The sequence below is a fragment of the Varroa jacobsoni genome, unplaced genomic scaffold (assembly GCF_002532875.2).
Source record: "Varroa jacobsoni isolate VJ856 unplaced genomic scaffold, vjacob_1.0 scaffold_269, whole genome shotgun sequence".
In the NCBI taxonomy this organism is placed as follows: Eukaryota; Metazoa; Arthropoda; class Arachnida; order Mesostigmata; family Varroidae; genus Varroa; species Varroa jacobsoni.
Window position 1 is genome coordinate 2,795 of NW_019213171.1, and position 24,253 is coordinate 27,047.

Consider the following 24,253-nt stretch of genomic DNA (forward strand, 5'->3'; position numbering starts at 1 on the left):
GTGGGTTTCGACAGGTCGAGTATCACTGCAACTTATGTCCCAATACCTAAAATTGATATTTCGATGTGATAAAACGAAAAGCCGACTGTGATATCTGTTTTCATGTAGCCAGAGGTAAAAATCAACTTCGACGGAATTTCAATGGCTTTTCAAGGAGAGATAAATCTCGAGCTAGCTAAACATGTAGTGTACGTCCTCCACAACTAGACCAAGGACTTTATTGCGAAAATAACCAAAAGTCCGACTGGTCTTCTCGGTTCGCTTACGTAGCAATTAAATAGGAACGAGTTCCAGCATACTTTTAGGCGACTTTTTGTGGCGGCATCCAATACATTCCCACTGGAGAATTAGGCTAGATGTAGCACAAATTAAAGATGTTTCCATTAGAACAAACCAATGAAATGGCTGCAGAATTGCAACGAAATATTTGTTATGATGAATAGTATTCACATTAGATCAGGTGTAACATTGACAAAAATTAAGCTAAATCAAGTAGCACAAAACAGAGGCGGGACGAAGCTCGCGGGTCCGTATAGCTTAATTTGTCAGGACTCAAAATGAACCCTTGAAGTTTCGAGCTGGCGTCATTTTTTCTAGGTAGTTGTATCCTGGAAAGATCTTCGTGGAAGATGAACTAATCTATCGAGCATTTTCCCCCTAGAAAAAAATTTCGCTATTCCCCGTAGAACATAATGGTAACTTGGCTGATTGTAAGTTGAGAGCAGCAACTTCTTTCTCATGTTCCATGTTTGGAAACAGTGCCGAAGCACCGTTTACAAGTAGAAAAGCGGCAGTCAATGTCATCCGTACTATCATCAATGTGAAGTCTGTTATGTTGCGTGAATAAATGTGCTCAACGTGTGTTGCATGACAATTTCTATTTATGCTGTATTATGGAAGAAACTGTTAGGCAATAGCTGGCTGCCGCTGGACTAGGTAAGAGACTAAATATGAATATAATCAGCGGTTTAGCCCTCCACAAACGTTCAGCAGGCGTAATGCGAAGCCCGTGGGCAGCTCTTTAATTACTTGCAAATACGGAATTCTTTCCAGCCGATAGCCTTACATCCAGGTCACATAGTCTTTTGTATGAATCATAGTGTGAGCTTTTAGGACAAAGCGCCACGGACGAGGCTGTTGTTGTTGTGGTCGTCGTCACAGTTGCTGCTAGCGATCCCGAATGTGTCATGATAAGAAGTAGCGGCCGAATGAAGAACATTTACAGCGCTAAACTAGCACGGTGTAACCAGTTAACTAGCGTAACAGCCGCTATTAGAGAGTGGATGAGTGGGAATAGTGTGTCTCATCCTGGTGGGGCCTGAGGGTCATTACCGTCCGGCCATGCTCCGCCGTTCTCTGTGTCGTTTTCCCAGCAGTCGTTCCTGCTTGCCTGCTTGCCTGCCTGCCTGCCTGCCTGTCTGTCCGTCTAGTCTGCCTCGAATATGTCTTCCAGCTTCCATTGATTCTTGCTACTGTTGACACTGCTCTCTCTCTCCCTCTCCCTCTTCCTCCCCCCCCTCTCTCTCTCTCTCTCTCTCTACCTCTCTTTCTATCTCTAGCATATCCCTACCTGCCCATCCGTCGATTTGTCCGTCTGTCTCAGCAGCGTGGTCATTGTCGCCGTTTAGTCCCACTCACTTCTTCTTTCAACCTCTCTCAGTTTCACCTACTGCTGATGCTGCGGTTGTGTGTTAGACACTTCTACGATGCCTGTCTCTACTTCAGACGACTTTTACTGCTGCGGCAACTTCTTTGCCGCTACCGCTAGTGGCCTATTATCGCAAACGCGTAGAAATGCCATCGCTGCTCGCGCCCTAGACTAGCAACGTCGCATGAGCCAGTCAGCCACCGAACCACGTACGACTGTTGCCCGTCTGAAACAATAGTGAGCCAGGCAGCGACAGCCGCAACAATAATGAGTAGTCGAAGTAACGACGAACAACGACCAGGAACGGCAGAGTGTATACAATAGCAATAATGTAGCACGCCGTTATCCGAAACAGAAAGTAGATCAGAATGCCACCAAGTGTCCACTCGGCAAACGAGGATAGAGTTCCGTTGATCAGGCTGCTCGCTTCTAGTGATACTGCTAGTGATACTAGTAATCTCGTCAGAATCGTCCTATCGAAAACGGTGCTGTTACTCAGATGCGCCAATGAGAGGAAGGGAGAAGGTTTTTTTTAGAACAACTCGCAACAACGCGCCAAAAAAAAACAAGTGAAATATGACAAAAACCAAGATATTGACCATGCAGGCGATACCATGATTGGCAATCGTATATCAGTAACATCAGTCGTTATAATGGTGACACCCCCTTCGTTACGCAGGATAGGAGCCTCACCTACGTAACGAGGAAAAATAATAATATTTTTGGGGGCTACCGTTCAAGGTTGACCGTATATATACATATGCACGATTTAACGCGCAGCTTCTCTTGTACGATAGAATATAACAGCACTGCAATGGCGGGTTGAGGCAGACACCAGGAATCGACTATGAACTTGAATAATACTGCGATTTTATGTGAATTAGTGGGCAAGTATAGAACTGTCTCCCTGATTTCTCGCTAGACCCAGATTTCAAGTACGTAGAACCAATTATCTACAGACGTGCCAAAAAAACAAACAGACGTAGCAGATACTGGTCCCTTATTAGATGATCCCCCAGCGAGATTTACTCACTCACTTTGCCGAACTATCTACCTTGCGTCCTACTGTTCCCCGTTGCTCTTTTTCAGAACGGACAAAGGCTAGAACCGGTCGATTTCTCCCTTTCTTGGGACCGCACTAGACAATACCTGATTATACGGGTTTGATACAATCGAGAATGAGGCGGATAGGCGTACGCACAACGACACAGACAAACGAATTTGAAATAGTAAAAGCTTGTTAGCTTGCCATCGAACACGCAGCAATTGGCTGGCTCATAATTACCAGAGCCCCTATGTAAGGCCGAGTTGTCGCCTAACGTATTATGCCAGCTGAGATCTGCATCGGTAATGAACGCAGGGTGTCTGTATAACAAATAAAATATGTATTAACTCAGTAAGGCAAAGTCAAATCGTCTGTGCCGGTTGCGATTTACTTTAATATATCACTAGTCGCCTGTTCATAACAGTGGTCCTATCACATAAACTAGCACCTAGGCTGAGGAAGTCAGCTATGGCTTAATTGTAAGAGTGCCACGTCGATCGACGGTACATCTGTAGCTCGTAAGCTTTTGACCTGTTTTAACAGAATTCCTTTAAAAACCACTTCTAAATTGAATGTTATCAAGTTCCGCTCGACGGAATTCCAAATAGGTTCGTTTTAGACGATTACAAGATGCTATAAATGCTGAAATACGACAGACAAGGTTCCAATTAATCAATAGTGCATATACGTCTAGTTCTAAAGTCAAGCCGTATTTCGTACATCGTTTCATATACATGTAACTGTTGCGTTCGTTAACCGTTGCGGCCTACCTGAACGTGGATACGATTCACATCGAACAGAAATAAGCAATATCCGTCAAAAAGGGCCATTAGTATCACGGTCTACATTATAATTTGACAATGTGTTCCGCACCAGGGCTGCCGTACCAGCCATTTGAGATTCGGTCAACCCGTTCATTCATTCAGGTAGGCCTTCTTTCCCTTCAGCAACGTCGTCAGCATTTCTAACCGTGCAGCTCTAACGACACTACATACGCATGCACGTGGTTTCTATTCATCGTTTTTATAGCGGTGACTCGGTTGCTGCCTAGTTCTTCTCGAGCGCCACAGGAGCACAAGCTACTGTTGCTTTGATGTATAACCACTCATGTCGTACAATAAAAAAAGTGATATATAATGTGTGTCCCGTATAAACAAGTGGCCATTGTATTCAGTAGGTGCGACTGTTTGGTGTTGTTGAATTCTTGTTTTGTACGACAATTCAGTCGGAACGATTGGTCGTCTAAAGGCCACCACGTACAGATGCAGGCACATGGCGGCAAGCCCCTGTTGAACGCGGCACGCGAAGACTAAGACGACGACTAGTTGCTTCAGCAATGGCAACAGCGCGAGGGCACCGAGACAACGCTGTATTCCAATAGTGCTACGAAGACTGTTAGTGGAGAGAAGAAAGCGGGAGGGCAAATACGGCAGTGCCGCTTCTGCATAATTCACGCCCTGTTCGATGACGACATCACACAACTATTATTGATGGATTATAGATGATGATGCACATGATTGTGGCACTACAAGTGCTACACAATGCTTTATATATATAGCTCTTAGGCAACTGAATAGCAGCGGCCCGTAGGCTAAGAAGAAAATGGTAATTGTAAAATACGTGCGCGTGGATCTGTTCGTCTGTCTGTGTCGTGATTGCGTTCGCGTTTAAAAGGCAAATTAGGGCAGATAGAAGGACCGCGTTCAACACCGTCATCAAATTATAAGCCCGTTCGAGAGCAGCCGACATCTGCTTCATTTATTTACACTGTACAGTGTTACTAGTAATCATAATAACAACAGATACGCAACTATGAAACACCGCAGCAGCCGGGGCGACGATAACGACAATGCTGATACTGATGATATATATGCTGACGACAATTGAAGATAAACGCGCACTATATGAATATATAACACATAGATAATTGGTATCATAATAAATATTATTGCTAGTGTTGCTACGACAAAGATCATACTGTTGTCACGGGTAATAGTTAATGTTACGACGGTCCATCATGGTGGAAATAGCAGCAGAAGTCGCAGTGACCGACTGACCAGAAAAACAATAGCAGGTCAGACTCAGGCAAAGGTCTTGCCAATTTTTTATCGTGCAGTTAGTAGTGCCGTTGATAATAGCAGTTAGTTGCAGTCGCTTTACCAACTGACGATAACGGTGATGGTGACGGCTGGATGTGCCGGTGCTGCTTGTAAGAAGAACCCGTCTGCGCTTACACATGTGCGCGCGTAGCGACAACGCCAATACATTGTTGAAAAGAGGAAAAAGCGACAAATCGACGATGTCTATAATGCGATCATGCCCTACAATTATAGGCAAACAGAAAGAGCTTTGCGACGAGAACTTTTTCTCCCGAGAGTTGGTGATTGGCGTCGATCATAGCTTTTTCCCTTTTTATCTTTAATTTTGTGCCATCATTGCTATAATGGACTCTCTTGTTTTTCTGTCGTCGCGTTCGTCCTGCACACTCGCATGCACGGCTGCCAAATAGAGGAGTGACTCTCGATTTCGTGGCGGCAAAGTCGTTGCTGCATGTCGACAGTCCACCGTCGTTGATGCCTTCAGCCCTTGCTGCCGTTGCGGCTGCTTTCCCCAGTCGATCGGCCTATTCAGCTCTAGTGTGCCGTCTGTGGCCGTCAGTTTTATACGATCTCGCAAATTCGCTTTCCGTCAGCTCCGTTGACTCGCCACTATTGCCGTACGTCCACTGTCACAACGTCAGCGATGCTCGTCGTCAACACCGCCATTTTACGGCGTTGCTGTTACGGTACGCTGCAGTGGTTGTAGTGCGAGCGACTGGGGCTGCGGCGACAATTCTCGCAGTTGGCGTCAAGCCGTTCTTTTGGTCCGCCGTCGGTCGGAAGGCCTATATGTTTGTTAGCTTGCTTATATTAGCTGATGGCCTGCTTGTTTAACTGGCTGATTTGCTGCCTGGGGGTGCCTATCCGTTTCCGTAATCGTTCGTTCTCTCGTGGTCGCCTGTGTATGTGAGACGGCGTACCGTTCTAGCTGCCGCTATCGTTGCTTGTCATTGCTACCCGTCGCAGTAGCGGTCTTACCAACGGCAATAGCTACGGCCTCCGCTGTCGCTGCAGCCACCATCGTCAGCGTCGTTTGCTCAAGGTTGCCAGCGCTGTTGTTGCTGCTGTTTCTGCGATGGTGCCTTTACTGTGGTGTTTGCTGTACGTAAAACCCTTTGGTAAGCTAGCCAGCCAGCCAGCCAGCCAAGCGGCGGCCGCAGCAGCGCCGTTCAAGAGATGCAGACCAGCCAGAAACAGAGTGTGAAAGAGACAAAATGAGCGAGCGGTAGAAGCGACGGCGGCGGAAGGAAAACCGCTAAAGACGTAGTCGAGAAATACCGAGCGAGAGAGAGTTAGTTGCCGTTGCTGTTTAGGATAGCAGCAGTGCTGCGCCCTGGCGACATTACAGGCCCGGTAGTCGTAGCTGCTGTTGATATTAGAAACAACAGCCAGCCAATCGTGGTTGACTAGCACCAGCAGCATGGCGGACTACGACTACCACGATTAGCAATGGTGCTGCTGTTGACTCGCCCGGCGAGCTGTCTAACCGGCCAGAAACGGTCAGCCTACCGGCAGTAGCTGATTAGCAGAGTAACCGCGGCGCCACGGGCGGTCGTAGAAGCACCATCACTGCAATAGCAGTAACGAATGGCCAAGCTAATGCGCTAACGACCAACAGACATTGCTGCTGCGGGAACAGCAGCATCTTATATATATAAGCACTAACGAGTAGGAAAGAAACTACTCCTGGCAGTCGCCACAGTCGCCAAGTAGACGAATACTGCCGCCATCTTCGTCCTTAAATGCAACAAGAGTTTGTGGTCGTCAGTCAGTGCGTCGCGCTACTACTATCGCTGCTGCCGTTGCCACCACCGCCCATGCTGTTATTACTGTCGACGCTTCTCGGCGCGGCTCTTTTTTTCTTCTTCCCTACTCCAACGGAGCGAGGAAGCTGACGCTGCTGTCGCTGTCGCTGCTGTCGCTGTCGCTGCTGTCGCTGTCGCTTCGAACAGCGCGCGGTTGTCAGCAGTAAGAACAACAACAACGGCGGCAATAGCAATCGATCCTTTATTCTTGACCCTTTGCTTTCATGTTCCCTCTTCTCTTCCTGTCTGTATTTCGTTTTCTTCCCGTCCATCTCGTACAGTCGGTGTTTTTTTTGATGCACGACGTCATGCAGTCATGCAATCTTCTCGCAAATGCTGTGTAAAGGTGCTCACAAAATACCAATGGAGCGAAAAACGATGGTAGCAGTAGACCACGGTAACACGACAGGTGATACACCTGCTGAAATCGTGCCATCACTGCTAGTAGCTATTACAAGGTAAAGGCCAGCGCGAAAACACGCTAAGGGCGTGCTGCAAAATCTCGCTAGCTAGCGAACTTCAGACAGCAATAGTAACAGCTGCAGCCATGGGGCTGGTAAACGTTATAGAAGGAAGCCGCGACTTTTACTTTTGCTCTCTTCCTCTATGTCACATTTTGTACCTCGCAGTAATTAGAACTTACATCAATTACAACTATTACAGCAGACACTAAGCTTTTCCTTAAGGAACTGCACGCTGGAGGTATTTGACGTTACCACAGCCAATATGGGCATTTTTCCAGGTTGGGGTTTTTATTTCTCTATTATTATTACTATTGTATTGGGCTACGCGGTGTCAACAAGGAGACGGTATAGCAGCTTCAGTTACCTGAAATTGTTTGCATAGATTACAGTTGCCTCTGCCCGTCACTGTGACAACGGTCGCGATGGTGTACAATTAAAGCTGACACACCAGCTTTCCAGTATCAGCAGCGGTAGCGGCAACAGGTATGGCTGCTCTTGTTGGCGACAATTCCAGCTGCTGCCGGCGTTTCTTGTCGTCGAAGAAAACAAGGTCGAAGGCAAAACGTAACAGAACGATCAACGTCAACCCCGTTCGCCCTGTTTCCTATCAGTGTTCGGAAATAGCTAGTCTCTATATACCGTATCCTTCATTTAGCAACATTGAAGAAAAACGACGTAAGCGAAACTGAAAACGCTAAATTAGTCGATCAGAATTCACTTCAGTTCAGTGTTAAACGAGACATTCATATACCCGGCGTCATACCCCTCCCGAATCAACGCGTAATTCCAGGTCAACAAGGTAAACTGGCAAGTGCAAGTATGTGTATATATATACTTCGTCTACTGCTCGTGAACGGAAATGATTCGACGACATCTCCTCCTCCTTTTGCTCAAGGTTTCTCAATACATTTAAACTGAGAGCTGTGAACACTGTGACTATGACGGCAGCGGTCGACGGCCATCGCCTGTCTCATTCGATTTAGACGTCCGGGAACGCAGACTAACGACAAACAGCCAATTAGGTGGAGTGCCACCTAGATATATCTATCGGTAGACTCTTAGGCGTAATCTGAGGCAGCCAGCTTAAAAGCGACTAGCCGCAACAGGCAACTGTGGGAGAGGCAGGTATACAGGTGCGTTAAGCGCTTTACGTTGCGGTGACAGTGTTTTGCAAATGACAAGGGCCACCTTCCGTAATATAGCACAGCGCAGTAGAATTATAATGTATTATATTGTAGAACAATTGTACAAATTCGTGCGAATAATATCAGTAATACCATTTGTACCCCCTCCCCCTCCCCCCCCCAAAAAATGTTCTGTTAAAATATTAGGCAAACGTCCTACCGACGCGATAAGCTTATTGAACTATGGTCCGGCTAGGCCACCACTGATATAATTAGGGGCAGGAAGCACCCCTCGGGGGCCATCAAAAGGCCCTTACAATCAGCACCAACGTGAACTTGAGACGACGCAAAAGATGTCACACAGTTTTGCGCCAGTTTCATCGTTACTATTATTATTATTGTTATTATTGTTATTACTATGATTATAGTTATACTAGTAGAACCCATTTAGAGTAATTTTATACGCCTTATAGAACATTGGTAACTAGTTACTCGTGTACAGGGCATTCATATAAGTGCTACGTGCAATATGTAGTTAGGTATAAGAAGTATGCCCTTCAAGCTACCCGTAATATGTTGGCACCAAAGACTTGAGAGACAGACAGACAGATTTACAGGCGGTCGAATGGATAGCTGATGGCATCTACTTATACTCTTCGAGTTTAACGAAAGACAGATTTATGGTGGTTCGATTCGTCGGCGCATTGGTCAGGAAGTCGCAGCCGTTCTACGGCCTATGGGAATGTCGTTGTAAGCCAGTGTAGCTGAACGGATCTTAGCGCTATATTTGTTCGCCTAACATAACATGAAAGTCTATTGTAGAACGAAAATCTACAGGTGTATCCAGCCACAGTCGGAGCAGCCAAAGCACTGACAACGTAAATCAACAACCAAAACGTTTGCTCTTTTCACAGGTGTACGGAATAGGGACGCACCCAGGCGCGACTTAGTACACCGGTCAACTAGTGACTTTGTAAAGTAGCAATAATAACAGTGCGACCGCCACGAGGTATCGAACCGCCACTCGCTCAACCACCAGCTGCTACGATTACGACCAGGCGACCCCGACAACTATACGATTGTCAATACCACAAAGCTTATTCCCATTGAGTTTGCCGGACTTCGCTCGATTTATCGTTTTCAACGAAAACACCGGCTCAAATAGATTTTTCTTGACACACATAGTCATATGGAATTTTTTTCTACTTAGCACACAGAAATGAATAATTATGATATAATACAAAAGTCATGTAATACTTATCGAATACACGCGTACACAAGTCGATTTCTGAGTTTTTTTGCGTAGCTTTGGCTTGACGAGAAAAACTATGATGGAACGACAGGCTAGGAAAAGATGTCTAAGAATAGAAATGAAAAAACTCCTCCGCGTTTCTATAGCTTCTAGCATGAACTGGAAAAAACTATATTTGCGGGCAATTCTACCATGAGCGACTGGAAATCTACGGAAATATAGATATCAAAGTAACATATGGAAAAAAAATTGACAAAATTTGATTTTTCTTCGCTCTCTGCCACATGGTATTGTAGGCTCCAGTCGCCAGTTAGCAACTTCTAAATTCATCATATAATTTAGATTATTGGCTTTTCGATAGATTTAGTGTTGACATGTCATTCTGAGAGTGAAACTCGCCGTTTGGGAATAGTAGGGGCGCGAGGGATCAACGGCAGCACCGTGACCGTTTTAGTGCAATGTGAGCACAGGATCCATTAACATGGCGATACGAGAACACCGCTTCATTATCACAGTAAAATTAGATCACGACAGTAAACTATCTCTGTCCGGATACGTGAGTGACGGTAGTGAAATTACCCAAATCAATATGTGGCAAAAAGGGCCAACGAAGCAAAACAGCGTGCAATGGGTTTTCCGAAACGGGGTAACAAGAGAACGGGAACAAAGAAACTGCAGTGACACAGTGAGGACTATTACTGAAACGAGGTATCGCTAGATGGAATTAATAATAGAAAAAAATACAACAGGTTTGGGTAGACAATATGGATTAAGATCCGATAGGTCTGAAGTCACTTCTATATATATATACTGGTGAAAATAAAAGGCTTCCGTTGGATAGCATCCAGAACACTGAACACAGATCATGTGCGGTAAAATAATGTATTAGCTGATGAACCTCGGGGCTCGACGTGGGCGGACACTGCACGTTTGTCTAGTAGCGAGAACCAGTTGTGCCAATACATACATACATACATACATACAAGATGGACGGGTAAAAATAAATACGTGTGAGCTAAATCTTAGACACAAAGAATTAATGCATCGAAGGTCCTCCATTGAATGTATACGTTCGACAATGAAACATTTAGACTACGTGGGCGTAATCTACTCAGAACAAACTATGGGAACATCGGCTGTTGCTCATCGACAACGACAACACCAGCTAATACCGTTTTTACAGCGCTAGCGGCATTTTGTTATTGTTTCATTACTGCTAGTTTTCATAAGCTGTACACATGCTACCAACGTACATTTGCTTTTGTTTTTTTCCAGTTTGGCGCATGCACGTACGTACGACGAACGCGAAACAACGATTGCAGACGCGGTAGTGTGTTTTCCCCACTCGTTTCTAAATTGATTTTTTCCATGTATATTAATCTTTCTACACAGACAAATATTGTCTCTTTCGCTCTGGACGATTCGCTTTCACTCGCCCAGTTGCACAAATGAGCGAGATACCTATACGCGGCCGTTACATACTCGTTGCTAATTTGCTATTACTGTTGTTGCCGCGCATAGCACAGGCGTCACCAACGTTCCACTCGATCACTGTCATACTTTTTCGTAATTTTTTTCGTTTTCCTTTTTGTCGTTTTCATTATTTTTCTTACCTTTCGCTTCATTCCTCCGTCATTTTGACCGTCACCCCGAATTTTTTGTACGTCAAGACGCGACGACAACCGCAACAACGACTATGACTGCTACTATCCAATGGAACAATCCGGTTTTAGTTGGACACACTCATACACCGATACTCAAACAGACGACGCATGGAGCAGTATTGAGAGGCGAAAACACGCACGACGACTGCGCGGCAATGGTGGGCTACAGGCGGTGGACGTCTACCATGACCAATGGCGTCGATAGAAGTGCCTGTTACCTTGTTTGGGCTGAACGCCGGTGTGCAGTAGCCGTGATGACGGTGTTGGTACTAATGACGGTCGAGGCAGTTGTTCTGATACTGCACTGAGATGGGTCGTGACCACTTTTGTTGCTTCTGGTGTCCTATCGAAGACGTACGCCGCTGAGTCAACTGTGTGCGCGGCTGTGTGTGTGCGTAGTATAGACAACACGGTAAGCCGGAGCGTTGGCTGACTTGAAGAAAATGATATTCGAGCGCCAGATCTCGCTCGCTGTCCGTCACAGGCCGCACCGACGAACGGGGTATTGAGGAGACTGACAAATGTACAATTTATACAGACACACATATATATATATATCTACTTATGTATATAGTGGAATAATTTTATGCATGTGAAGATGCTAAAACGCTGGCCAGGCACTATTTTTCGATTGTCACACATTTACATACATGTGTGCGTGCACAAGCAGCAGCGGCAGGGGAAAATGACGTGAGTGACAATTTCTTTTGCCCACCCACACACACACACATGCCACGACGCGATCTAATATAACATTGTATAAGGTGTAGATATTCTGCAGATTCCGCTCTTTCTTGCTTGTTGTTCTTTTGTCAACGAATGCCTCTAGTAAATGGGAAGTCTTTGTCCGAGGTAGCTAACCGGCTCTTCTCATTCATTGATAAAAATAGCAGCGGCATGAGTTTGAAGCGTTGTTGAGGGATCGGCTCGGTGGTGTTACTACTTGGCGTAAAGTTCATAATAGTTTGGGGATATCTACCAAAAAAGAAAAACACGCCAATTAGTTCATGACACCATTTTCGACCAGCGAAGTCGCCGGCGCTACGGTTTTCCGTCGAACCATTTCTGCGTACGCGATGATAAACAAAAATTGTCAACTATGATTTCGACTCACTGACCGTTTGGCGAAACTGGGTTTTGTTGCGAATAGCTTTCCGGGGTCTGTTTTACTAGATGGTTCTCACTTTGGCCGCTGCGCTTTCCTCCTGGATGAGAGTACCAATGGCCTTCGGACTATCGGCAACAACTTCGATTCGGCTGATTCAGGCTCATTGACGTATCCTAGGAAAATTAGTTCACTTTTCGCGCTTGGATTGACGATCCTCTCGCTATGTCAGCCGACACGCGATGACAAAATTTAACTACTTGTATATAGATCTAAATATTATCACACGGAAATATCTACATATATATGTATATATACATATGTATGTATGTATATATATATATATATATATATATATATATATATATGCGTGTACAGCTTAACGCGCACAGATGACTTAATACACAGAAACCGCTATTGCCGAGCGAAATGCACACTTGATTCGATACGGAGTATGACTATTTGAGAAGGTCGTCGTTCAGCCTCAGCTGCTCACCACAGGCCAACTCGTGTTCCTGATGACTGACAAGCTATACTGCGTCGTTTGGTGTATTCTCAGTGACAGTGGATCGGTTGCGTGGTTTCATTGCAACGATAGCTGCTGGCTGCCATCATCCGTGGAACGGATCAGCAGATCATGCTGGGCTCGTACTTGTCTTACGTTTCCTTTCGACACGAAGTCAACGGCAAACGAAAGTGATTCAGTAAATGATAGAAACGTTGTTACTCTGAGTACTGTCATACAATGACGATGATGTTGGTAGTAGTGGAAGAAGTGGTTATTGAAACAGTTTTAGCAGCAGATCGCAAGAACCGTGTGATGATGCTGTACTGCTATTGCTACGGAGCTCCGTCGGTGGCCGGCTTCGTTGCTGGCTGTCTAGTAAATCTTTGAAAGCCCTGAACCTGCAAGCGCGTGCTACCGCCTCCACGGTCTGAGTCAGTTTAAGCCGGCCGGCAACAGCCTCACATTGGCTCACAGAGCGAGAGGGCTCAATGCTGGCCCGATAAGTGGCTCCACCTAGTGGCCGTCAGCTCGCAGCGCCACCATCGCGAGCGCGGCCACCTGGCGAACTAGAATGACACAGTTAGACGATGACTCTGTCGAAGGAAGTGCTCCGCTTCGGGCTGCTGCTAAGCGAAGATTTGCTTGCCAAGCCATCATCTCGTAGCGTCAACGATGGCAGAGTGAATGGTTGATCGACTGTTCCAGTGAAACCAGCCGACGTAGGTCCCTGCTACCAGTGCGATTGGCGATCACGTAATCAGAAGACTTAACAAAACAGACCTCTTGGTCTTTAGTTGCACCTGCCTTTACAACTGTTAGCCGAGGAAAGGCAAGCGTTGCTAACATACTAGTTGCCCTTGCTTACCCTCAGGGATCCCTATTTCATAGGTGGCAAAGAAGGGGTCCGAAAAAACCCAATATCTACTCATTAGTAATTTGAGCCCGTATCTACGTGCGTAGGGAAACTACTCTCCTCGATTGGGTTCGATTGTGTGCGACTAAAACAAGACCTAGCTAGCACCAAATCCGTTCTAGTGTTTTCTGGCATTTCATAGGCCAAAATAAGATACAGGAGAATTTCGAAGTCAACGTCTCTGTCGACCACGAATTCGTTGCTCGGCTGATTGAATTTAACAAAAAAGGAGTATCGCCGCGACATCTTGCACTTTGTGTGTGATCTGGTGCCAACATATTTATTCTGGTAGGTCCTACCGTTAGTGATGCGGATTGTCGCTAACATTACCTTACACTATGTGAGCCCTCATCCGAGGAACTAATGTATCCTGCAATGGCCAAAACGTGTATAGTATGTGACAATTTCTCCGCTCTGTATCAGAATTCGTCCTATTGTAATGTGCTCCTCCGTTTCTGATCTATCTTTGCTGAAGCACAGCAGTGTCCTAACAGTGCCCATTTTACTTAATATGACCCACTTTAATTTGCCATTACGCCATTATTGTGCACTTGTTGCAGATTCTAGTCAGTCATTCTTGATTTCAATAAAATACTCCTGCACTAAATAGCAAAATCAGTCTTTCTTTCCAGTCGTTTTTTTCCATTTTCATTTACTGCTAAACTCATAATATCAATCATAAAGGTTCTCTAATTGGATCGTCTTAAACTACTCGCTTATCGTCTTTACGATTTATAAAAACGTCGCTCCTTTACTGCATAAAAACTACTTTACTGCAAAATTTTTTCCTATTATTTATGACTGCAGGAACATACAAATAGTCTACACTTAATGGATGGCTGCCGACTGACGCTCAAGTTAAAGATGAATGCTAACAACGAAATATCTATATAATCCGTTTGTTCGAACTAGCCTATTTGAAAATAGATGATTCTTATACAATTTTACGTACCCGTATCTGGATCGGGTCATGGTTCTGACATATAGCTCAAGCCTACGCACGATTTTCCGAACACCAGACACCTCCTAGATTTAAAAATAATAAGGCATATATATATATATATATATATATATATATATATATATATATGTGTATATAAAATATATCCAGAATTAGCCATTTTACATTGTTTCATCTACATCGGCCTTCAAAGAGCACTTTCAAGCTGCGAATTATAGCTTACGTTTGCCGTGGCTCGTCATCATTCACTTCAGCCACTACCACCATACAACAGTATTTTATTACTAGTTTCTAATTTAAAAAGGGCCACATCTTTTACTTGTGGCAAGGTGTCATACAAAGAAATATATTTTTACAATTTTCTTTCCGATTTTTATTTATTTTGTCTGTCACCTGGAAGACCATTAAACATCAGCCTTGTCGATAGATGTCAGATGTAACCTTGATATGGCTTACTGAACAACTTTGTACCGCTCATTGTTAGACATCACTAAAGCTATTCGAATAAACATATAGGTAATGGTACATTGGATTCGTTCGCTGCAAGCTCATACAAAGTATGCCCTTTTCTGAATCTGAAACAGAAAAAGAATAAGGCTGATGCTTCAACACGCTCATGTCTGCCTGCTTGCTTGCCTGCACGTCCGTGCACATCTTCTGGGTAAAGCAGTGCAGTATGACACATAGCTGTGTCGATTGTGCCTTTGAATGAAACGCACAGACAGCTTGGTAGCTTCTTCACTTTTCCCTGCAGATTTTTTTTCCGAAATTTGCTTGTTAATTATAACTTTCTGTTGATTTTTCGCCACGACGGCAACAACGGCAACCGTGGCCATTACCAGCCATTACGATTTATTCTATAGCCTAATTTGTATCCGCTTAATTTAGTAGCTTCAGTCCTCTCTCTCCCGCGGGGATCACTTTTCTTTCTGTCGCCCTTGCAGCTAACCAGTGAATGATAACAAGTTCTCGAGTGGATAAAATTAATAATACTGTTGGATATTGCCGACAGAAACTGTGCTTGATCTGGCATCGTCTGTTCGTGCGATTTGCGTAACAAAGGCGTCTTTCCATCCGGCCGTAAGACAACGCCAATAATTTTCACGTCTCGTGCGTTAGATGCACTCAACGTACCGGATCGGTTTGATGCTACCTCACGCAGTCATGAATAATAACTGCCTTCTATTACATTATATACATGCATATATTATACATAATACCTATGCGACTTTAACCGAAACAGACGTAGCTATTTTTTTATAGAATATATATTTATAGAATGAAACAAATTCACTTTATGACTCTGTCTTTTTGCCCATCGTAAGATAAGGTAAGAGCAGCTGGTGCGTTTACTTATATAAATGAATTATTTACAGGCACTTGGCAACTGCAAATAAAATACGCCGCTAAATGACAACGGTAACAGCGAAACATTACGATACTTACACAGGTCGACAGTAGGTTTTCAGGTCAATGCGACAACTGGACGAAATCATAAAATAAAAATGTCTTCGTCTTGATTCGGCAACGGTACCTTCGTTATAAAGATAATATTAACAGAAAAGACGGAAAAACATAAGCCTGCACGATACATTTTAAAAACAGCTTTATACATATATGTATTATTTTCAAGTTTGTTTTGATTAAGGGATCGCACTTGTTTTATATCCCCGGAGGATATGGTCAAAACCGTCCTATCGAACTTTTCAATTTTTTTCGAGGTCCTTGGTGTCCTACTGGCTGCTTCCACTGTTAACAAAGACCTTCAACATTGTTTGAGTTCTCCAAAGAAGCCTAAAAAAAAGGCAAAACAGAAACAGACTATCGCAGAAAAAATGCTTTCTGCTTGCCTATCTGGTTACCCGCTAGCCTTCCCTTGTCTTCACTACTTCATCTGAAATTCTTATATAACGAGCTCTAGCTGAGTATAATCATCCTACATGATGCATACACATATCATGTTATGCAAATTGTATCGTTTGTGAATTCAGGCTAGTATTGGCAGATAAGCACAGGGGCAAAGCTTCGCACAGTATACCTTTCCTCGAGCTACCTTCCTGGTTGGAGACAACACACACACATGCATGCATCCATGTTTCGGTGTACGTGTGAGCAAGTGGTAGTTTGCGGACGGCTCAGCCTAGCTAAATTAGTTTGCCCTGATTGAGCCATTTTGATAACCTCAATGGGACTTCGGCCCGTCTCGTTATCCGCTAGTACTGGCACAGCCGTTGCTGCTGCGGTCCACTAACGGCAAGGGTCGGTCCAGCTTTGGCCTGATGATTCGAGCGGCCTGTCTGCCTGCCCGTTTTCCTGCGAGCTTATAGGCCAACTCATCCTATGGGCCAACGCAAACGCTACCCATACACCCCTTTTCCCTTCCCACCCCACCCATATTATCCCCTAAAAGTAGGCCGGACGTTGACCGCACTGCTACAACTGGGAATTGCAGAGCCTTCTCCGTCGTTGTCGTGCTGCTGCCGTTGACAGTCCAGCAGCGGCGGCAACAACGACGATAATCGAACTTGTCGGCCAAGCAGGCAGGTTGAATAGGCCAAGTAGAGAAGGGATGTATCTAGGCGTTACCGGGGGTGGCACTGTCCACAGCATCCTATACAGTGACCAATCAAGTCGCCAAAAAATAGAAAAGGCGTCGCCAGAGGTTGGGAACGTGTCTCCCAAGACCCGACTTGCCAAGACAAACTATTCGCATGTATCGACCATTGTGAAGCAAGCGACAGGATCGCCACGGTCTCGCGAACTTACTACTAAGAAGTGAACCAATCATATATAAACTATAATAATATACGCATTAAAAGCATGATATTTCCTGTACTGTCAACACCTATCGTTAATGAGACTACGTAAGCTGAATAGGGTAGAAGCTGTCGACATATTGAAGCAAGCGAGTTCCAGATAGCTTACGTGATAAGATGAAGGCAGATACGCAACACGCTATCCAGTAACGTGATCAAATGCAAGCGAAACCTAGTAATACGTTATTCAGTATTTCAAATGACGATAGTTCCATGAAACCGTCGAAAACAGTTCGTGATAGTAATATCTGACGTATAACTCGGAACGCCCATAAGTATACAGGTATCGCTTTATTACTGACTAATTAATTGTCTAGTTGCACTCTTACGTAGCCATGAAATTGGCTTTACTGGACTATGTTAGCATGGGATATGATTTTCCTAGTGTCCCATTAAGATGTTTATACTGGCGCAAGAATACCGACATCGATAATACATCCATAATTTTTGAGACAATTACGCTTGCATTTTTTGACGAGAAGGCTGAAAAATGAAAACAGTCTCGGATGGCGCGACAGGGGTCAGTGCCACTATACTATAGCCTACTAAAAATATAGTGATATAGTGAATATTGTTGCTGCTACTATGTTTTGCATACGCGCCTATCTTTCGATGCGACGGAAAAGGCGAAAGCGATCAAACAAACCGCGCCGGCTAACAGAATCGTATGATTATAGATGCTTTTGCAAGTGCGCAGTAGCGTCAATGGTGGCCGTAACGTTGCGGTACTTCCAAATCAGTTCGGCTTTTTGTATGTACACAAACAGCCAGACAAGCAGACGCATGGACCACCCGTTTTGGTGACTCGCCTAATTCTGTTAGTTACTGCTGGTTATGGGTACGCACTCGCCGCGAATTGGGCCCAGCGCTAGCAGTACGCCGACATGTTGCTAGCAGCGTGCTCGAGCAGAAGGCAACTCTCCCCTACGCAGACGCGTTATCAGCCACCGATTGTCGGGATTGTCGTCGTTGAGAGAGGGATTCGTTCCTGGCTAGTGCGCGCACAAGACTACAAATTATTCGCGTTGGCGGTTCGAGGCGGTAATGGCATGGCAGCGGCGGTGCTGGCGACGACGGCCGCGGCGGCTGAAACCACGACGGATCAGTACTTTTTATATTGTTCGTACATTTTTTTCTTTGACACAATGTAACCATCCGGTTTCGTTAAGGATCTGGCACTCCTACGGCCAATGGCTTCAGATACAATGCGCCGGGCAAACGCTGTTGGAAATGGTTAACAATGGCGCCACTCGCCGCATAGTGAGAACGGCTGGCGATTGGCATTACTGTGTACGTCGTATTTAATGGCAGCAGTAACAACAACAACAACAATGGCAAAAGCTGCCAAAACATCGGTGGGAACTGACGGATGTGTCTGACAGTCTGATTTAATCAGGTTTTGTTAAAAGTCGGCGTCTGTCGCCGATACCAGAAGCACAGTCACATGTACACATACATGCGCTTCATCAAGTCAGTTAGCAGCGAATGTATGACTAGCGTCAACAAGGCCAGATAACACCTGACCGATTATATTGCAATTGCCGAACCCGACAAATAGCACAAATGGCAGAAATGATGATTACAAGTTGCGAATGATTTTGATTTTTTTAATCAGCGATTAACCCAGGCGGTTGGCTACCGTTGGCGTACGTCTATGGATTGAATACGTACCTGGTTATCCGCGCAAGACATTCGACTCTGCCTCGAAGCATCAACTGACAGATAGTTTTTAATAGTTTAAGATAATCTTTGATAACAACCCACCTTACTCTACAGAGAACCTTTACGCTGTGGTCATCGGCAAAGAACGAAAACGAGTACTAATTGGAAGCAAAGGAGTGCAATAAACAAAGTTGCCCCTAACGATAATGGGCTACTAACGAACATAGCCCCTTTTCCATTGGCTTCGTCCTTGGATCAGACCATAATAATATCAGCCGCATGCAGGCTTGGATTTTGAGTCTTTTGATCATAATTTTTATAATTTAGCCTACAAGAGACGTATAGGGGAGTTTTTCCTCGGAGGTTAGTAATGCGTCGGATCTATTTCCAATAGTTAGTCATAATATTGCTGTTGTTTCAGCAAAATAAGAGAGCATCACGTGGCTGGTAGAAGATGATCTTCAACTCGTTAATGAACTATTAAGTAGTGAACGTAAAGTCGTCTAAATCATGTTAAAAGCATATGGCCAAGGCTGCATCTTCGACACAAAAATGTTGTATCGCGTGGAGTGGTTTCGGTGTGCGGCGCCAGTCGCGTTCCCGACGAGACGATACAGGACCAAGACATAGCAGTTGTACAGGCTACTATACCAGCGCCTTGCAACGGACATAGCTGTAACGGAACGCTAAGCGGAAAACGCCTGGCTAGCTTTCCTAGTTCATAATCCGTCCGGCAACGATCGTATGTTGGTCAAGTGGCGACAAACGAAGCTAGCGGCGTCTCTGTTGGGAGGGCTCAGGGTGAGTTCCCCCATCTACTATTGGTGAGAGCCCCATCTGGCCCGCGATCGAGCGAGTCCTGACTGCCGATGCGCGTAATATTGGCTGTCCTGCGAGACTATATATATGCGATATACCACCATCACTCGCGTGTTTGCTTGTAGTATTATCAGCGAGACACTGTTACATTCTATACACTCCTATGGCCGTTAGTACCGGCGGCATCGCTGCACTGGACGCTTCTCGTTGTTGTTGTTGTTGTTGTTGTTGTCGTCGTCGTCTTTGCAACCTCCTATTGAGGTGCTCTCTCTTTCTCGTCTCCCCCTACTTATATATATATCGTCCCTTTTTCCGCTAGTTGACTGCTTGGTGCATGGGTCGTTCGTTCTGTTGGGAGTCTTGTGTGGAGTACTTTAGCGATCTGCTGGTCTAGATAGTATCTAGATCGCGCTCCGCTAGTGCCGTGCATTACGCTAAAAACGTTGCTACTGTCGCCGTCGTTGTTGTTGCGTCTGCTGCTATAATATAGTGGTTATCATTGCTGCTGTTCGCGGTCACAGAAGCGGTGGCAGCAGCTCCTTCTGGCCGCCGTCGCCGCTTCCTGCATCGCTCTCGTTCGAGTAGTCGCCCAGAAGTGTGTCTCTCGACTACACTAGCGTCTGTGTTAATAATAACGGTAGTCAAAGCGGCCCGAAGCGTTGGCTTACTGGGCAGATAGCTTCCTGGAAGCCTACTGAGGTTGTTGACCCCATGACGTCGGTCGGAATATCCTAGTGCTTGTTCCCCGCTGACTAGCAGCACCCGAAAAGCAAATTGAGACAGAACTCAAGCTACAAACAAACACACGCGCATCTGTCTAGCCCGGCTAAACGATATCAGTATCGCTACTAAGATCAATAGTAAATGCCACAGCCGCCTTTGCCAAAACACATTATATCTAGTCATATGCGCTTAGTTTTCTTTGCCTATGTGTGTACGTGAGTGGGTGAGCGTACGAGCGACAAGGGCCACAGCACACGACTATATTAAGTCCCGTTTCTTAGCTGACTAGCCATCTTCTATCAGACGTTGGCCTACTGAGCCGTTCGCTTTTCCCAAGTAACGATTGTATTTCATTGCTTGGCTGCTTTAGCGACGGACGGCGTGTGCCTTTGCATGCTCCGTCTGAATGTCGATTGTTTGTCGGCTGCTAGTTAGCCAGCCTACACAGTATTAGCTGAAAGCGAACAGGTAGCAAGTTTGCCCCTGGAAGGCTTACTGGCTGGTCTAATAGCCCACTTCGTCGCCTGGCCGGCTTCTGGACCATGCCCGATTTTATGCAATACAACCTGGTGCGCTATACAGTGAACGTTGAGATTAAACAATCAGATAACTGTGATTCTAACACTTATCACACGACGATATGTAGAGACCGTAGCTGGCCTTTCAAGTCGGGGATTATCTATGCACTGTATACAATATAGGTATATAAATACATCTACATTCATCTAAAGCGTCAAAAACCCCCCTCACGCTAGCAATGAATGTAAGGCTATACTTCTATAAACCATTGTAGCCAGACGAATGCATATATGTATATAGATAACATATGGGTGGGCCAATGAATATTGTCGTACCGCCGACTATACCATGGTATATGCTGGAAAAGGTGGTGTTTGCCATTGTGTGAAAGCTGCCGTTAGATGGAGCCCGCAATTGTAAATCATAATTTAGAATGATGATTGCAACAAGTCAAAATTTGGCCAGAGGTTTTGGACGCTGGTGGGAGCTGGCTATTCAAACACTGAATGATTCAATATTGGTGCTTATATATATGTTTGTGCGTCTGCCTGTTTTTGTTTTGGCCTAAAGCTATCGTCGATGAGTGATCATTCATAAATGGTAAGAGCGTACGAATGCGTACGACGACCTTTTAGCATCTAGGTAGCCATTTCGTTTCGACGGCCTGTAACAGGTAGTTAATTATACGGTTCTATTACGATTTATACAATAGTTTACCGTTGTTCGTAGTATTTGATGCCACTCCACATATGTCGACTGATGGGTATTGTTATTACCACAGTTGCAGTAGCACTGGCGTCCTTATCAACAATAACTGGCCTATCGACCTACCGCGGCATTTGTAATACAAGTCGTGATTAAACCAGCCGCATTGACTGTGGAGCGGTACTATGATTCACTACACGGCTTCACTATCCTACCGTACACAATACAATACAATTTATATGGGTCTACTAACTGCACATATATAATGTTCTTGTGTTTACGCCATCGAATCTCTTTAAGATAAAGTCCTTCGCGGATTCGCACATTATTTGCTTTGTATAGGAATATATAGGAGATATCAAAGTAGATAAGCTTATCTAAGTATAACACGCTGTGAACTGCTATATGGACCACTATTTTCAGTAAGGTGATTTTATTTCGTCACAAGATCATATACGGGCAGAGTTATTTGGGATCGATTTGTGGTCCATTGTCCATGATTTACCGATTTTTGAAGCGGACCGTTCAATCATAGCAGTATATATATATATAAGTTAGAGCAGTTAACAGCTTACGATGTCCGGTAACCAGTAGGTACAACCGCACCGGTGACAAACCAGCCAAACCGTAGCTAATGCCAGTAATGATCATCGTTCCCGAGTAATGAGTACTTTTAAAAAGAGACGTCTATCGTTCAGAGATCCAACGTGAGATATGTTTGTATGATTTGTCAACTCCTGCTGTTTCACGAATAAAGGAAGCAAAATGGCAAGGAAAATGGTTAGACAGGAATATGGACAGAGGCTCTACTAACGTCCGCACCGCCTCCGCAAACAGACGAAAGCAACGAAAAAAGGCGATGGCGTTACTAGAACCTCGAAACAATGACTGCGACGGCGTTTGCCGCTTGCCCTTGCCACGTTTTAGATCTCTTGACAGAAAGACTGGGCAGAAAGACAACGAGCGGGCAACGAAGATAACGAAGGATAGATGACGATGGCGAGTTAAGAAGACGTTTTGCCTAAAGGTTCGTAAAGGAGATGTCAATGGCGGTCTGGCTAGCAGCAGAGTGGCTGTGAGAGTGGCAAAGCAGGATCTCGTAGGGTACAAGGTCTTCAGCCTGGGAAAACGGGACCATAAGAAACCTAGAGCAGCAGTCGACATGAATGGGTGGACCACCTTGGACTCATCGATTGAAAAAGAGATGGCCAAGGAAGTGGCCTAAGGGCATAGTGACCAGCTGCACTGATCTGGATAGAGCAACGACTGCCTGGAGGCAGCAAGAGCAAAAAGAAAAATAGAACAGCCAGCCACCGACGTCCCGCTCATCCTTCTCGAGCTTTACTACCCACGTTGCGCCTGTCTTTGCTGAAACCTCCGTTCTATCACGCCAGGAGTGGGGGACGGGGTTGTCAGAGAAGAGTAAGAGGAGGCCACCTTAGAAAGAAAGACAGTTAAGGGTGCCTTAGGCGGGTTTCCTAAACTCGTCGCTCTTCTTCTTCTTCTTTTGCAGGTCCCCAGGTTGAATGTATGACGCTGTAGATGGCCCAGCCGAGAATGGAGACAACTGGAGGTTGAACACCCAGACCCACTATTGGATACCATCGTGGTGTGGGCATGGCGGTGGTGTCAGTGGTGCTTCGTCGCTGATTCGTTCGCTGAGGCACTTAACCAAGGGTTCCGCGAACAGACAAGCAGCCAACGGACGAACAACAACTACGCCAGTGCCTGCTAGGCTGGCTTTAACAGCCGGCCTCGAAACACTCAGCGACACAATGCCTCACGGCACGGCAAGCCCACCTCGGTACCTTTTACCTCTGTTAGCCACGAATACAATCTTGTTCTTTAAATGTACAAAGCATTGCGACGACCAACTTCTCAATCGTCTTCCCCAAAAGCCTGTATTGCTACTGACGCTTAGCCTTGCCTGGGGCTGGGAAAGCCACAACTACATCCCCACATAATGAAGATGTTTCTTCGTCAGACGATTCGGATTCCTTAAAAGGATCTTCAGTTCTAGTACATGTGCTCAACATGAAGTGGCTGTACAAATTTGCAAATAGTCGCAGTAATTGAAGCGCAATTCTGTGCCTATGTTTCATACGTGAAATTCAAGAAATTTCCAGCATTTGCCGAAGTCGGAAAAATCGTGAAAACAAAGCCTAAAATAAAAAAACTAAAGGTCACAAGTTGCACTAAATTGGCCTGTAAGCGATTTTTGAAACGAATTTTTTGTGTCAGCCTTTGGAAAATACTTTTCTGTTTTTCTATTTATCTAATTAATTTGAAGTGAAACATATAGTCGTGAAGTCGTGTCGACCTAAAGAACGCATCCGCTCACCTAATCTGTTGTAAATAGCTCGTAGCTACGCAAATGATATAGTGGTGTGCGTCTTAGTGGTCATAAACAGTGTAATATAT

General features: G+C 45.1%; 2 long non-coding RNA genes across 3 annotated transcripts in view; one reads left to right on the forward strand and one right to left on the reverse strand.

Moving 5' to 3' along the window:
- The first annotated feature begins 1,239 nt into the window (after positions 1–1,239).
- Positions 1,240–14,242, forward strand: LOC147753727 (uncharacterized). The gene is made up of 2 exons (XR_015310309.1): positions 1,240–8,194; positions 9,100–14,242. It is a non-coding gene; the product is annotated as an uncharacterized LOC147753727 (long non-coding RNA).
- A 1,722-nt stretch (positions 14,243–15,964) lies between these two features.
- Positions 15,965–24,253, reverse strand: part of LOC111258843 (uncharacterized) — a 72,010-nt gene continuing 63,721 nt past the window's right edge. Inside the window, exon 3 of one of the 2 annotated variants that reach the window (XR_002679231.2) lies at positions 15,965–16,382. This is a non-coding gene — a long non-coding RNA (uncharacterized LOC111258843). Of the gene's footprint in view, positions 16,383–17,672; positions 18,491–24,253 lie in introns of those variants that run through there. The other variant, XR_002679230.1, reaches the window with a different exon arrangement.